Below are 12,747 nucleotides of genomic sequence, written 5' to 3'. Positions count from 1 at the left end.
TGACACTTTGCCATTTTTTCACCCTTTTTCTCATTTCATCCAGGGACACAGCGGCTCTCCACAGACTTTCCCGCGGCCCCTGGGCTCCAGGCAGCTCGGCCTGAGTTTCTGAATTTCTCCCTTGACACTTTGCCATTTTTTCACCTTTTTTCTCATTTCATCCAGGGACACAGCGGCTCTCCACAGACTTTGCAGCCGCCCCTGGGCTCCAGCCAGCTCGGCCTGAGTTTCTGAATTTCTCCCTTGACACTTTGCCATTTTTTCACCCTTTTTCTCATTTCATCCAGGGACACAGCGGCTCTCACAGACTTTAGAACCGCCCCTGGGCTCCAGGACCCTAGGCATGGGTTTCTGCCTAGCTCCCTTGACACTTTGCCATTTTTTCACCTTTTTTCTCATTTCATCCAGGGACACAGCGGCTCTCCACAGACTTTGCAGCCGCCCCCGGGCTCCAGGCAGCTCGGCCTGGGTTTCTGAATTTCTCCCTTGACACTTTGCCATTTTTTCACCTTTTTTCTCATTTCATCCAGGGACACAGCGGCTCTCCACAGACTTTGCAGCCGCCCCTGGGCTCCAGCCAGCTCGGCCTGAGTTTCTGAATTTCTCCCTTGACACTTTGCCATTTTTTCACCCTTTTTCTCATTTCATCCAGGGACACAGCGGCTCTCCACAGACTTTCCCGCGGCCCCTGGGCTCCAGGACCCTAGGCATGGGTTTCTGCCTAGCTCCCTTGACACTTTGCCATTTTTTCACCCTTTTTCTCATTTCATCCAGGGACACAGCGGCTCTCCACAGACTTTGCAGCCGCCCCTGGGCTCCAGGACCCTAGGCATGGGTTTCTGCCTAGCTCCCTTGACACTTTGCCATTTTTTCACCCTTTTTCTCATTTCATCCAGGGACACAGCGGCTCTCCACAGACTTTACAGCCGCCCCTGGGCTCCAGGACCCTAGGCACGGGTTTCTGAATTTTTCCCTTGACACTTTGCCATTTTTTCACCCTTTTTCTCATTTCATCCAGGGACACAGCGGCTCTCCACAGACTTTCCCGCGGCCCCTGGGCTCCAGGCAGCTCGGCCTGAGTTTCTGAATTTCTCCCTTGACACTTTGCCATTTTTTCACCTTTTTTCTCATTTCATCCAGGGACACAGCGGCTCTCCACAGACTTTGCAGCCGCCCCTGGGCTCCAGCCAGCTCGGCCTGAGTTTCTGAATTTCTCCCTTGACACTTTGCCATTTTTTCACCCTTTTTCTCATTTCATCCAGGGACACAGCGGCTCTCACAGACTTTAGAACCGCCCCTGGGCTCCAGGACCCTAGGCATGGGTTTCTGCCTAGCTCCCTTGACACTTTGCCATTTTTTCACCTTTTTTCTCATTTCATCCAGGGACACAGCGGCTCTCCACAGACTTTGCAGCCGCCCCCGGGCTCCAGGCAGCTCGGCCTGGGTTTCTGAATTTCTCCCTTGACACTTTGCCATTTTTTCACCTTTTTTCTCATTTCATCCAGGGACACAGCGGCTCTCCACAGACTTTGCAGCCGCCCCTGGGCTCCAGCCAGCTCGGCCTGAGTTTCTGAATTTCTCCCTTGACACTTTGCCATTTTTTCACCCTTTTTCTCATTTCATCCAGGGACACAGCGGCTCTCCACAGACTTTCCCGCGGCCCCTGGGCTCCAGGACCCTAGGCATGGGTTTCTGCCTAGCTCCCTTGACACTTTGCCATTTTTTCACCCTTTTTCTCATTTCATCCAGGGACACAGCGGCTCTCCACAGACTTTGCAGCCGCCCCTGGGCTCCAGGACCCTAGGCATGGGTTTCTGCCTAGCTCCCTTGACACTTTGCCATTTTTTCACCCTTTTTCTCATTTCATCCAGGGACACAGCGGCTCTCCACAGACTTTACAGCCGCCCCTGGGCTCCAGGACCCTAGGCACGGGTTTCTGAATTTTTCCCTTGACACTTTGCCATTTTTTCACCCTTTTTCTCATTTCATCCAGGGACACAGCGGCTCTCCACAGACTTTCCCGCGGCCCCTGGGCTCCAGGCAGCTCGGCCTGAGTTTCTGAATTTCTCCCTTGACACTTTGCCATTTTTTCACCTTTTTTCTCATTTCATCCAGGGACACAGCGGCTCTCCACAGACTTTGCAGCCGCCCCTGGGCTCCAGCCAGCTCGGCCTGAGTTTCTGAATTTCTCCCTTGACACTTTGCCATTTTTTCACCCTTTTTCTCATTTCATCCAGGGACACAGCGGCTCTCACAGACTTTAGAACCGCCCCTGGGCTCCAGGACCCTAGGCATGGGTTTCTGCCTAGCTCCCTTGACACTTTGCCATTTTTTCACCTTTTTTCTCATTTCATCCAGGGACACAGCGGCTCTCCACAGACTTTGCAGCCGCCCCCGGGCTCCAGGCAGCTCGGCCTGGGTTTCTGAATTTCTCCCTTGACACTTTGCCATTTTTTCACCTTTTTTCTCATTTCATCCAGGGACACAGCGGCTCTCCACAGACTTTGCAGCCGCCCCTGGGCTCCAGCCAGCTCGGCCTGAGTTTCTGAATTTCTCCCTTGACACTTTGCCATTTTTTCACCCTTTTTCTCATTTCATCCAGGGACACAGCGGCTCTCCACAGACTTTCCCGCGGCCCCTGGGCTCCAGGACCCTAGGCATGGGTTTCTGCCTAGCTCCCTTGACACTTTGCCATTTTTTCACCCTTTTTCTCATTTCATCCAGGGACACAGCGGCTCTCCACAGACTTTGCAGCCGCCCCTGGGCTCCAGGACCCTAGGCATGGGTTTCTGCCTAGCTCCCTTGACACTTTGCCATTTTTTCACCCTTTTTCTCATTTCATCCAGGGACACAGCGGCTCTCCACAGACTTTACAGCCGCCCCTGGGCTCCAGGACCCTAGGCACGGGTTTCTGAATTTTTCCCTTGACACTTTGCCATTTTTTCACCCTTTTTCTCATTTCATCCAGGGACACAGCGGCTCTCCACAGACTTTCCCGCGGCCCCTGGGCTCCAGGCAGCTCGGCCTGAGTTTCTGAATTTCTCCCTTGACACTTTGCCATTTTTTCACCTTTTTTCTCATTTCATCCAGGGACACAGCGGCTCTCCACAGACTTTGCAGCCGCCCCTGGGCTCCAGCCAGCTCGGCCTGAGTTTCTGAATTTCTCCCTTGACACTTTGCCATTTTTTCACCCTTTTTCTCATTTCATCCAGGGACACAGCGGCTCTCACAGACTTTAGAACCGCCCCTGGGCTCCAGGACCCTAGGCATGGGTTTCTGCCTAGCTCCCTTGACACTTTGCCATTTTTTCACCTTTTTTCTCATTTCATCCAGGGACACAGCGGCTCTCCACAGACTTTGCAGCCGCCCCCGGGCTCCAGGCAGCTCGGCCTGGGTTTCTGAATTTCTCCCTTGACACTTTGCCATTTTTTCACCTTTTTTCTCATTTCATCCAGGGACACAGCGGCTCTCCACAGACTTTGCAGCCGCCCCTGGGCTCCAGCCAGCTCGGCCTGAGTTTCTGAATTTCTCCCTTGACACTTTGCCATTTTTTCACCCTTTTTCTCATTTCATCCAGGGACACAGCGGCTCTCCACAGACTTTCCCGCGGCCCCTGGGCTCCAGGACCCTAGGCATGGGTTTCTGCCTAGCTCCCTTGACACTTTGCCATTTTTTCACCCTTTTTCTCATTTCATCCAGGGACACAGCGGCTCTCCACAGACTTTGCAGCCGCCCCTGGGCTCCAGGACCCTAGGCATGGGTTTCTGCCTAGCTCCCTTGACACTTTGCCATTTTTTCACCCTTTTTCTCATTTCATCCAGGGACACAGCGGCTCTCCACAGACTTTACAGCCGCCCCTGGGCTCCAGGACCCTAGGCACGGGTTTCTGAATTTTTCCCTTGACACTTTGCCATTTTTTCACCCTTTTTCTCATTTCATCCAGGGACACAGCGGCTCTCCACAGACTTTCCCGCGGCCCCTGGGCTCCAGGCAGCTCGGCCTGAGTTTCTGAATTTCTCCCTTGACACTTTGCCATTTTTTCACCTTTTTTCTCATTTCATCCAGGGACACAGCGGCTCTCCACAGACTTTGCAGCCGCCCCTGGGCTCCAGCCAGCTCGGCCTGAGTTTCTGAATTTCTCCCTTGACACTTTGCCATTTTTTCACCCTTTTTCTCATTTCATCCAGGGACACAGCGGCTCTCACAGACTTTAGAACCGCCCCTGGGCTCCAGGACCCTAGGCATGGGTTTCTGCCTAGCTCCCTTGACACTTTGCCATTTTTTCACCTTTTTTCTCATTTCATCCAGGGACACAGCGGCTCTCCACAGACTTTGCAGCCGCCCCCGGGCTCCAGGCAGCTCGGCCTGGGTTTCTGAATTTCTCCCTTGACACTTTGCCATTTTTTCACCTTTTTTCTCATTTCATCCAGGGACACAGCGGCTCTCCACAGACTTTGCAGCCGCCCCTGGGCTCCAGCCAGCTCGGCCTGAGTTTCTGAATTTCTCCCTTGACACTTTGCCATTTTTTCACCCTTTTTCTCATTTCATCCAGGGACACAGCGGCTCTCCACAGACTTTCCCGCGGCCCCTGGGCTCCAGGACCCTAGGCATGGGTTTCTGCCTAGCTCCCTTGACACTTTGCCATTTTTTCACCCTTTTTCTCATTTCATCCAGGGACACAGCGGCTCTCCACAGACTTTACAGCCGCCCCTGGGCTCCAGGACCCTAGGCACGGGTTTCTGAATTTTTCCCTTGACACTTTGCCATTTTTTCACCCTTTTTCTCATTTCATCCAGGGACACAGCGGCTCTCCACAGACTTTCCCGCGGCCCCTGGGCTCCAGGCAGCTCGGCCTGAGTTTCTGAATTTCTCCCTTGACACTTTGCCATTTTTTCACCTTTTTTCTCATTTCATCCAGGGACACAGCGGCTCTCCACAGACTTTGCAGCCGCCCCTGGGCTCCAGCCAGCTCGGCCTGAGTTTCTGAATTTCTCCCTTGACACTTTGCCATTTTTTCACCCTTTTTCTCATTTCATCCAGGGACACAGCGGCTCTCACAGACTTTAGAACCGCCCCTGGGCTCCAGGACCCTAGGCATGGGTTTCTGCCTAGCTCCCTTGACACTTTGCCATTTTTTCACCTTTTTTCTCATTTCATCCAGGGACACAGCGGCTCTCCACAGACTTTGCAGCCGCCCCCGGGCTCCAGGCAGCTCGGCCTGGGTTTCTGAATTTCTCCCTTGACACTTTGCCATTTTTTCACCTTTTTTCTCATTTCATCCAGGGACACAGCGGCTCTCCACAGACTTTGCAGCCGCCCCTGGGCTCCAGCCAGCTCGGCCTGAGTTTCTGAATTTCTCCCTTGACACTTTGCCATTTTTTCACCCTTTTTCTCATTTCATCCAGGGACACAGCGGCTCTCCACAGACTTTCCCGCGGCCCCTGGGCTCCAGGACCCTAGGCATGGGTTTCTGCCTAGCTCCCTTGACACTTTGCCATTTTTTCACCCTTTTTCTCATTTCATCCAGGGACACAGCGGCTCTCCACAGACTTTACAGCCGCCCCTGGGCTCCAGGACCCTAGGCACGGGTTTCTGAATTTTTCCCTTGACACTTTGCCATTTTTTCACCCTTTTTCTCATTTCATCCAGGGACACAGCGGCTCTCCACAGACTTTCCCGCGGCCCCTGGGCTCCAGGCAGCTCGGCCTGAGTTTCTGAATTTCTCCCTTGACACTTTGCCATTTTTTCACCTTTTTTCTCATTTCATCCAGGGACACAGCGGCTCTCCACAGACTTTGCAGCCGCCCCTGGGCTCCAGCCAGCTCGGCCTGAGTTTCTGAATTTCTCCCTTGACACTTTGCCATTTTTTCACCCTTTTTCTCATTTCATCCAGGGACACAGCGGCTCTCACAGACTTTAGAACCGCCCCTGGGCTCCAGGACCCTAGGCATGGGTTTCTGCCTAGCTCCCTTGACACTTTGCCATTTTTTCACCTTTTTTCTCATTTCATCCAGGGACACAGCGGCTCTCCACAGACTTTGCAGCCGCCCCCGGGCTCCAGGCAGCTCGGCCTGGGTTTCTGAATTTCTCCCTTGACACTTTGCCATTTTTTCACCTTTTTTCTCATTTCATCCAGGGACACAGCGGCTCTCCACAGACTTTGCAGCCGCCCCTGGGCTCCAGCCAGCTCGGCCTGAGTTTCTGAATTTCTCCCTTGACACTTTGCCATTTTTTCACCCTTTTTCTCATTTCATCCAGGGACACAGCGGCTCTCCACAGACTTTCCCGCGGCCCCTGGGCTCCAGGACCCTAGGCATGGGTTTCTGCCTAGCTCCCTTGACACTTTGCCATTTTTTCACCCTTTTTCTCATTTCATCCAGGGACACAGCGGCTCTCCACAGACTTTGCAGCCGCCCCTGGGCTCCAGGACCCTAGGCATGGGTTTCTGCCTAGCTCCCTTGACACTTTGCCATTTTTTCACCCTTTTTCTCATTTCATCCAGGGACACAGCGGCTCTCCACAGACTTTACAGCCGCCCCTGGGCTCCAGGACCCTAGGCACGGGTTTCTGAATTTTTCCCTTGACACTTTGCCATTTTTTCACCCTTTTTCTCATTTCATCCAGGGACACAGCGGCTCTCCACAGACTTTCCCGCGGCCCCTGGGCTCCAGGCAGCTCGGCCTGAGTTTCTGAATTTCTCCCTTGACACTTTGCCATTTTTTCACCTTTTTTCTCATTTCATCCAGGGACACAGCGGCTCTCCACAGACTTTGCAGCCGCCCCTGGGCTCCAGCCAGCTCGGCCTGAGTTTCTGAATTTCTCCCTTGACACTTTGCCATTTTTTCACCCTTTTTCTCATTTCATCCAGGGACACAGCGGCTCTCACAGACTTTAGAACCGCCCCTGGGCTCCAGGACCCTAGGCATGGGTTTCTGCCTAGCTCCCTTGACACTTTGCCATTTTTTCACCTTTTTTCTCATTTCATCCAGGGACACAGCGGCTCTCCACAGACTTTGCAGCCGCCCCCGGGCTCCAGGCAGCTCGGCCTGGGTTTCTGAATTTCTCCCTTGACACTTTGCCATTTTTTCACCTTTTTTCTCATTTCATCCAGGGACACAGCGGCTCTCCACAGACTTTGCAGCCGCCCCTGGGCTCCAGCCAGCTCGGCCTGAGTTTCTGAATTTCTCCCTTGACACTTTGCCATTTTTTCACCCTTTTTCTCATTTCATCCAGGGACACAGCGGCTCTCCACAGACTTTCCCGCGGCCCCTGGGCTCCAGGACCCTAGGCATGGGTTTCTGCCTAGCTCCCTTGACACTTTGCCATTTTTTCACCCTTTTTCTCATTTCATCCAGGGACACAGCGGCTCTCCACAGACTTTGCAGCCGCCCCTGGGCTCCAGGACCCTAGGCATGGGTTTCTGCCTAGCTCCCTTGACACTTTGCCATTTTTTCACCCTTTTTCTCATTTCATCCAGGGACACAGCGGCTCTCACAGACTTTAGAACCGCCCCTGGGCTCCAGGACCCTAGGCATGGGTTTCTGCCTAGCTCCCTTGACACTTTGCCATTTTTTCACCTTTTTTCTCATTTCATCCAGGGACACAGCGGCTCTCCACAGACTTTGCAGCCGCCCCCGGGCTCCAGGCAGCTCGGCCTGGGTTTCTGAATTTCTCCCTTGACACTTTGCCATTTTTTCACCTTTTTTCTCATTTCATCCAGGGACACAGCGGCTCTCCACAGACTTTGCAGCCGCCCCTGGGCTCCAGCCAGCTCGGCCTGAGTTTCTGAATTTCTCCCTTGACACTTTGCCATTTTTTCACCCTTTTTCTCATTTCATCCAGGGACACAGCGGCTCTCCACAGACTTTCCCGCGGCCCCTGGGCTCCAGGACCCTAGGCATGGGTTTCTGCCTAGCTCCCTTGACACTTTGCCATTTTTTCACCCTTTTTCTCATTTCATCCAGGGACACAGCGGCTCTCCACAGACTTTGCAGCCGCCCCTGGGCTCCAGGACCCTAGGCATGGGTTTCTGCCTAGCTCCCTTGACACTTTGCCATTTTTTCACCCTTTTTCTCATTTCATCCAGGGACACAGCGGCTCTCCACAGACTTTACAGCCGCCCCTGGGCTCCAGGACCCTAGGCACGGGTTTCTGAATTTTTCCCTTGACACTTTGCCATTTTTTCACCTTTTTTCTCATTTCATCCAGGGACACAGCGGCTCTCCACAGACTTTGCAGCCGCCCCTGGGCTCCAGCCAGCTCGGCCTGAGTTTCTGAATTTCTCCCTTGACACTTTGCCATTTTTTCACCCTTTTTCTCATTTCATCCAGGGACACAGCGGCTCTCCACAGACTTTCCCGCGGCCCCTGGGCTCCAGGACCCTAGGCATGGGTTTCTGCCTAGCTCCCTTGACACTTTGCCATTTTTTCACCCTTTTTCTCATTTCATCCAGGGACACAGCGGCTCTCCACAGACTTTGCAGCCGCCCCTGGGCTCCAGGACCCTAGGCATGGGTTTCTGCCTAGCTCCCTTGACACTTTGCCATTTTTTCACCCTTTTTCTCATTTCATCCAGGGACACAGCGGCTCTCCACAGACTTTACAGCCGCCCCTGGGCTCCAGGACCCTAGGCACGGGTTTCTGAATTTTTCCCTTGACACTTTGCCATTTTTTCACCTTTTTTCTCATTTCATCCAGGGACACAGCGGCTCTCCACAGACTTTGCAGCCGCCCCTGGGCTCCAGCCAGCTCGGCCTGAGTTTCTGAATTTCTCCCTTGACACTTTGCCATTTTTTCACCCTTTTTCTCATTTCATCCAGGGACACAGCGGCTCTCACAGACTTTAGAACCGCCCCTGGGCTCCAGGACCCTAGGCATGGGTTTCTGCCTAGCTCCCTTGACACTTTGCCATTTTTTCACCTTTTTTCTCATTTCATCCAGGGACACAGCGGCTCTCCACAGACTTTGCAGCCGCCCCCGGGCTCCAGGCAGCTCGGCCTGGGTTTCTGAATTTCTCCCTTGACACTTTGCCATTTTTTCACCTTTTTTCTCATTTCATCCAGGGACACAGCGGCTCTCCACAGACTTTGCAGCCGCCCCTGGGCTCCAGCCAGCTCGGCCTGAGTTTCTGAATTTCTCCCTTGACACTTTGCCATTTTTTCACCCTTTTTCTCATTTCATCCAGGGACACAGCGGCTCTCCACAGACTTTCCCGCGGCCCCTGGGCTCCAGGACCCTAGGCATGGGTTTCTGCCTAGCTCCCTTGACACTTTGCCATTTTTTCACCCTTTTTCTCATTTCATCCAGGGACACAGCGGCTCTCCACAGACTTTGCAGCCGCCCCTGGGCTCCAGGACCCTAGGCATGGGTTTCTGAATTTTTCCCTTGACACTTTGCCATTTTTTCACCCTTTTTCTCATTTCATCCAGGGACACAGCGGCTCTCCACAGACTTTACAGCCGCCCCTGGGCTCCAGGCAGCTCGGCCTGAGTTTCTGAATTTCTCCCTTGACACTTTGCCATTTTTTCACCCTTTTTCTCAATTCATCCAGGGACACAGCGGCTCTCACAGACTTTAGAACCGCCCCTGGGCTCCAGGACCCTAGGCATGGGTTTCTGCCTAGCTCCCTTGACACTTTGCCATTTTTTCACCTTTTTTCTCATTTCATCCAGGGCAACAGCGGCTCTCACAGGCTTTAGAACCGCCCCTGGGCTCCAGGACCCTAGGCATGGGTTTCTGCCTAGCTCCCTTGACACTTTGCCATTTTTTCACCTTTTTTCTCATTTCATCCAGGGCAACAGCGGCTCTCACAGACTTTAGAACCGCCCCTGGGCTCCAGGCAGCTCGGCCTGAGTTTCTGAATTTCTCCCTTGACACTTTGCCATTTTTTCACCCTTTTTCTCATTTCATCCAGGGACACAGCGGCTCTCCACAGACTTTCCCGCGGCCCCTGGGCTCCAGGACCCTAGGCATGGGTTTCTGAATTTCTCCCTTGACACTTTGCCATTTTTTCACCTTTTTTCTCATTTCATCCAGGGCAACAGCGGCTCTCCACAGACTTTCCCGCGGCCCCTGGGCTCCAGGACCCTAGGCATGGGTTTCTGCCTAGCTCCCTTGACACTTTGCCATTTTTTCACCTTTTTTCTCATTTCATCCAGGGCAACAGCGGCTCTCCACAGACTTTCCCGCGGCCCCTGGGCTCCAGGACCCTAGGCATGGGTTTCTGCCTAGCTCCCTTGACACTTTGCCATTTTTTCACCCTTTTTCTCATTTCATCCAGGGACACAGCGGCTCTCACAGACTTTAGAACCGCCCCTGGGCTCCAGGACGCAAGGCATGGCTTACTCTCGCCCATTGACTTCAATGCATTTACTGCAACTCCTGCCTGTGTCCGCCAGAGGGCGTCTGGCTTAACAGCGGCTCTCCACGCTATTTCTATCCGCTTTGAGGCTCCAGGCAGCTCGGCCTGAGTTTCTGAATTTCTCCCTTGACACTTTGCCATTTTTTCACCTTTTTTCTCATTTCATCCAGGGACACAGCGGCTCTCCACAGACTTTGCAGCCGCCCCCGGGCTCCAGGCAGCTCGGCCTGGGTTTCTGAATTTCTCCCTTGACACTTTGCCATTTTTTCACCTTTTTTCTCATTTCATCCAGGGACACAGCGGCTCTCCACAGACTTTGCAGCCGCCCCTGGGCTCCAGCCAGCTCGGCCTGAGTTTCTGAATTTCTCCCTTGACACTTTGCCATTTTTTCACCCTTTTTCTCATTTCATCCAGGGACACAGCGGCTCTCCACAGACTTTCCCGCGGCCCCTGGGCTCCAGGACCCTAGGCATGGGTTTCTGCCTAGCTCCCTTGACACTTTGCCATTTTTTCACCCTTTTTCTCATTTCATCCAGGGACACAGCGGCTCTCCACAGACTTTGCAGCCGCCCCTGGGCTCCAGGACCCTAGGCATGGGTTTCTGCCTAGCTCCCTTGACACTTTGCCATTTTTTCACCCTTTTTCTCATTTCATCCAGGGACACAGCGGCTCTCCACAGACTTTACAGCCGCCCCTGGGCTCCAGGACCCTAGGCACGGGTTTCTGAATTTTTCCCTTGACACTTTGCCATTTTTTCACCCTTTTTCTCATTTCATCCAGGGACACAGCGGCTCTCCACAGACTTTCCCGCGGCCCCTGGGCTCCAGGCAGCTCGGCCTGAGTTTCTGAATTTCTCCCTTGACACTTTGCCATTTTTTCACCTTTTTTCTCATTTCATCCAGGGACACAGCGGCTCTCCACAGACTTTGCAGCCGCCCCTGGGCTCCAGCCAGCTCGGCCTGAGTTTCTGAATTTCTCCCTTGACACTTTGCCATTTTTTCACCCTTTTTCTCATTTCATCCAGGGACACAGCGGCTCTCACAGACTTTAGAACCGCCCCTGGGCTCCAGGACCCTAGGCATGGGTTTCTGCCTAGCTCCCTTGACACTTTGCCATTTTTTCACCTTTTTTCTCATTTCATCCAGGGACACAGCGGCTCTCCACAGACTTTGCAGCCGCCCCCGGGCTCCAGGCAGCTCGGCCTGGGTTTCTGAATTTCTCCCTTGACACTTTGCCATTTTTTCACCTTTTTTCTCATTTCATCCAGGGACACAGCGGCTCTCCACAGACTTTGCAGCCGCCCCTGGGCTCCAGCCAGCTCGGCCTGAGTTTCTGAATTTCTCCCTTGACACTTTGCCATTTTTTCACCCTTTTTCTCATTTCATCCAGGGACACAGCGGCTCTCCACAGACTTTCCCGCGGCCCCTGGGCTCCAGGACCCTAGGCATGGGTTTCTGCCTAGCTCCCTTGACACTTTGCCATTTTTTCACCCTTTTTCTCATTTCATCCAGGGACACAGCGGCTCTCCACAGACTTTGCAGCCGCCCCTGGGCTCCAGGACCCTAGGCATGGGTTTCTGCCTAGCTCCCTTGACACTTTGCCATTTTTTCACCCTTTTTCTCATTTCATCCAGGGACACAGCGGCTCTCCACAGACTTTACAGCCGCCCCTGGGCTCCAGGACCCTAGGCACGGGTTTCTGAATTTTTCCCTTGACACTTTGCCATTTTTTCACCCTTTTTCTCATTTCATCCAGGGACACAGCGGCTCTCCACAGACTTTCCCGCGGCCCCTGGGCTCCAGGCAGCTCGGCCTGAGTTTCTGAATTTCTCCCTTGACACTTTGCCATTTTTTCACCTTTTTTCTCATTTCATCCAGGGACACAGCGGCTCTCCACAGACTTTGCAGCCGCCCCTGGGCTCCAGCCAGCTCGGCCTGAGTTTCTGAATTTCTCCCTTGACACTTTGCCATTTTTTCACCCTTTTTCTCATTTCATCCAGGGACACAGCGGCTCTCACAGACTTTAGAACCGCCCCTGGGCTCCAGGACCCTAGGCATGGGTTTCTGCCTAGCTCCCTTGACACTTTGCCATTTTTTCACCTTTTTTCTCATTTCATCCAGGGACACAGCGGCTCTCCACAGACTTTGCAGCCGCCCCCGGGCTCCAGGCAGCTCGGCCTGGGTTTCTGAATTTCTCCCTTGACACTTTGCCATTTTTTCACCTTTTTTCTCATTTCATCCAGGGACACAGCGGCTCTCCACAGACTTTGCAGCCGCCCCTGGGCTCCAGCCAGCTCGGCCTGAGTTTCTGAATTTCTCCCTTGACACTTTGCCATTTTTTCACCCTTTTTCTCATTTCATCCAGGGACACAGCGGCTCTCCACAGACT

Source organism: Dunckerocampus dactyliophorus, unplaced genomic scaffold (genome assembly GCF_027744805.1).
Source record: "Dunckerocampus dactyliophorus isolate RoL2022-P2 unplaced genomic scaffold, RoL_Ddac_1.1 HiC_scaffold_160, whole genome shotgun sequence".
NCBI lineage: Eukaryota > Metazoa > Chordata > Actinopteri > Syngnathiformes > Syngnathidae > Dunckerocampus > Dunckerocampus dactyliophorus.
Note: the sequence above shows the minus strand (reverse complement) of the source record.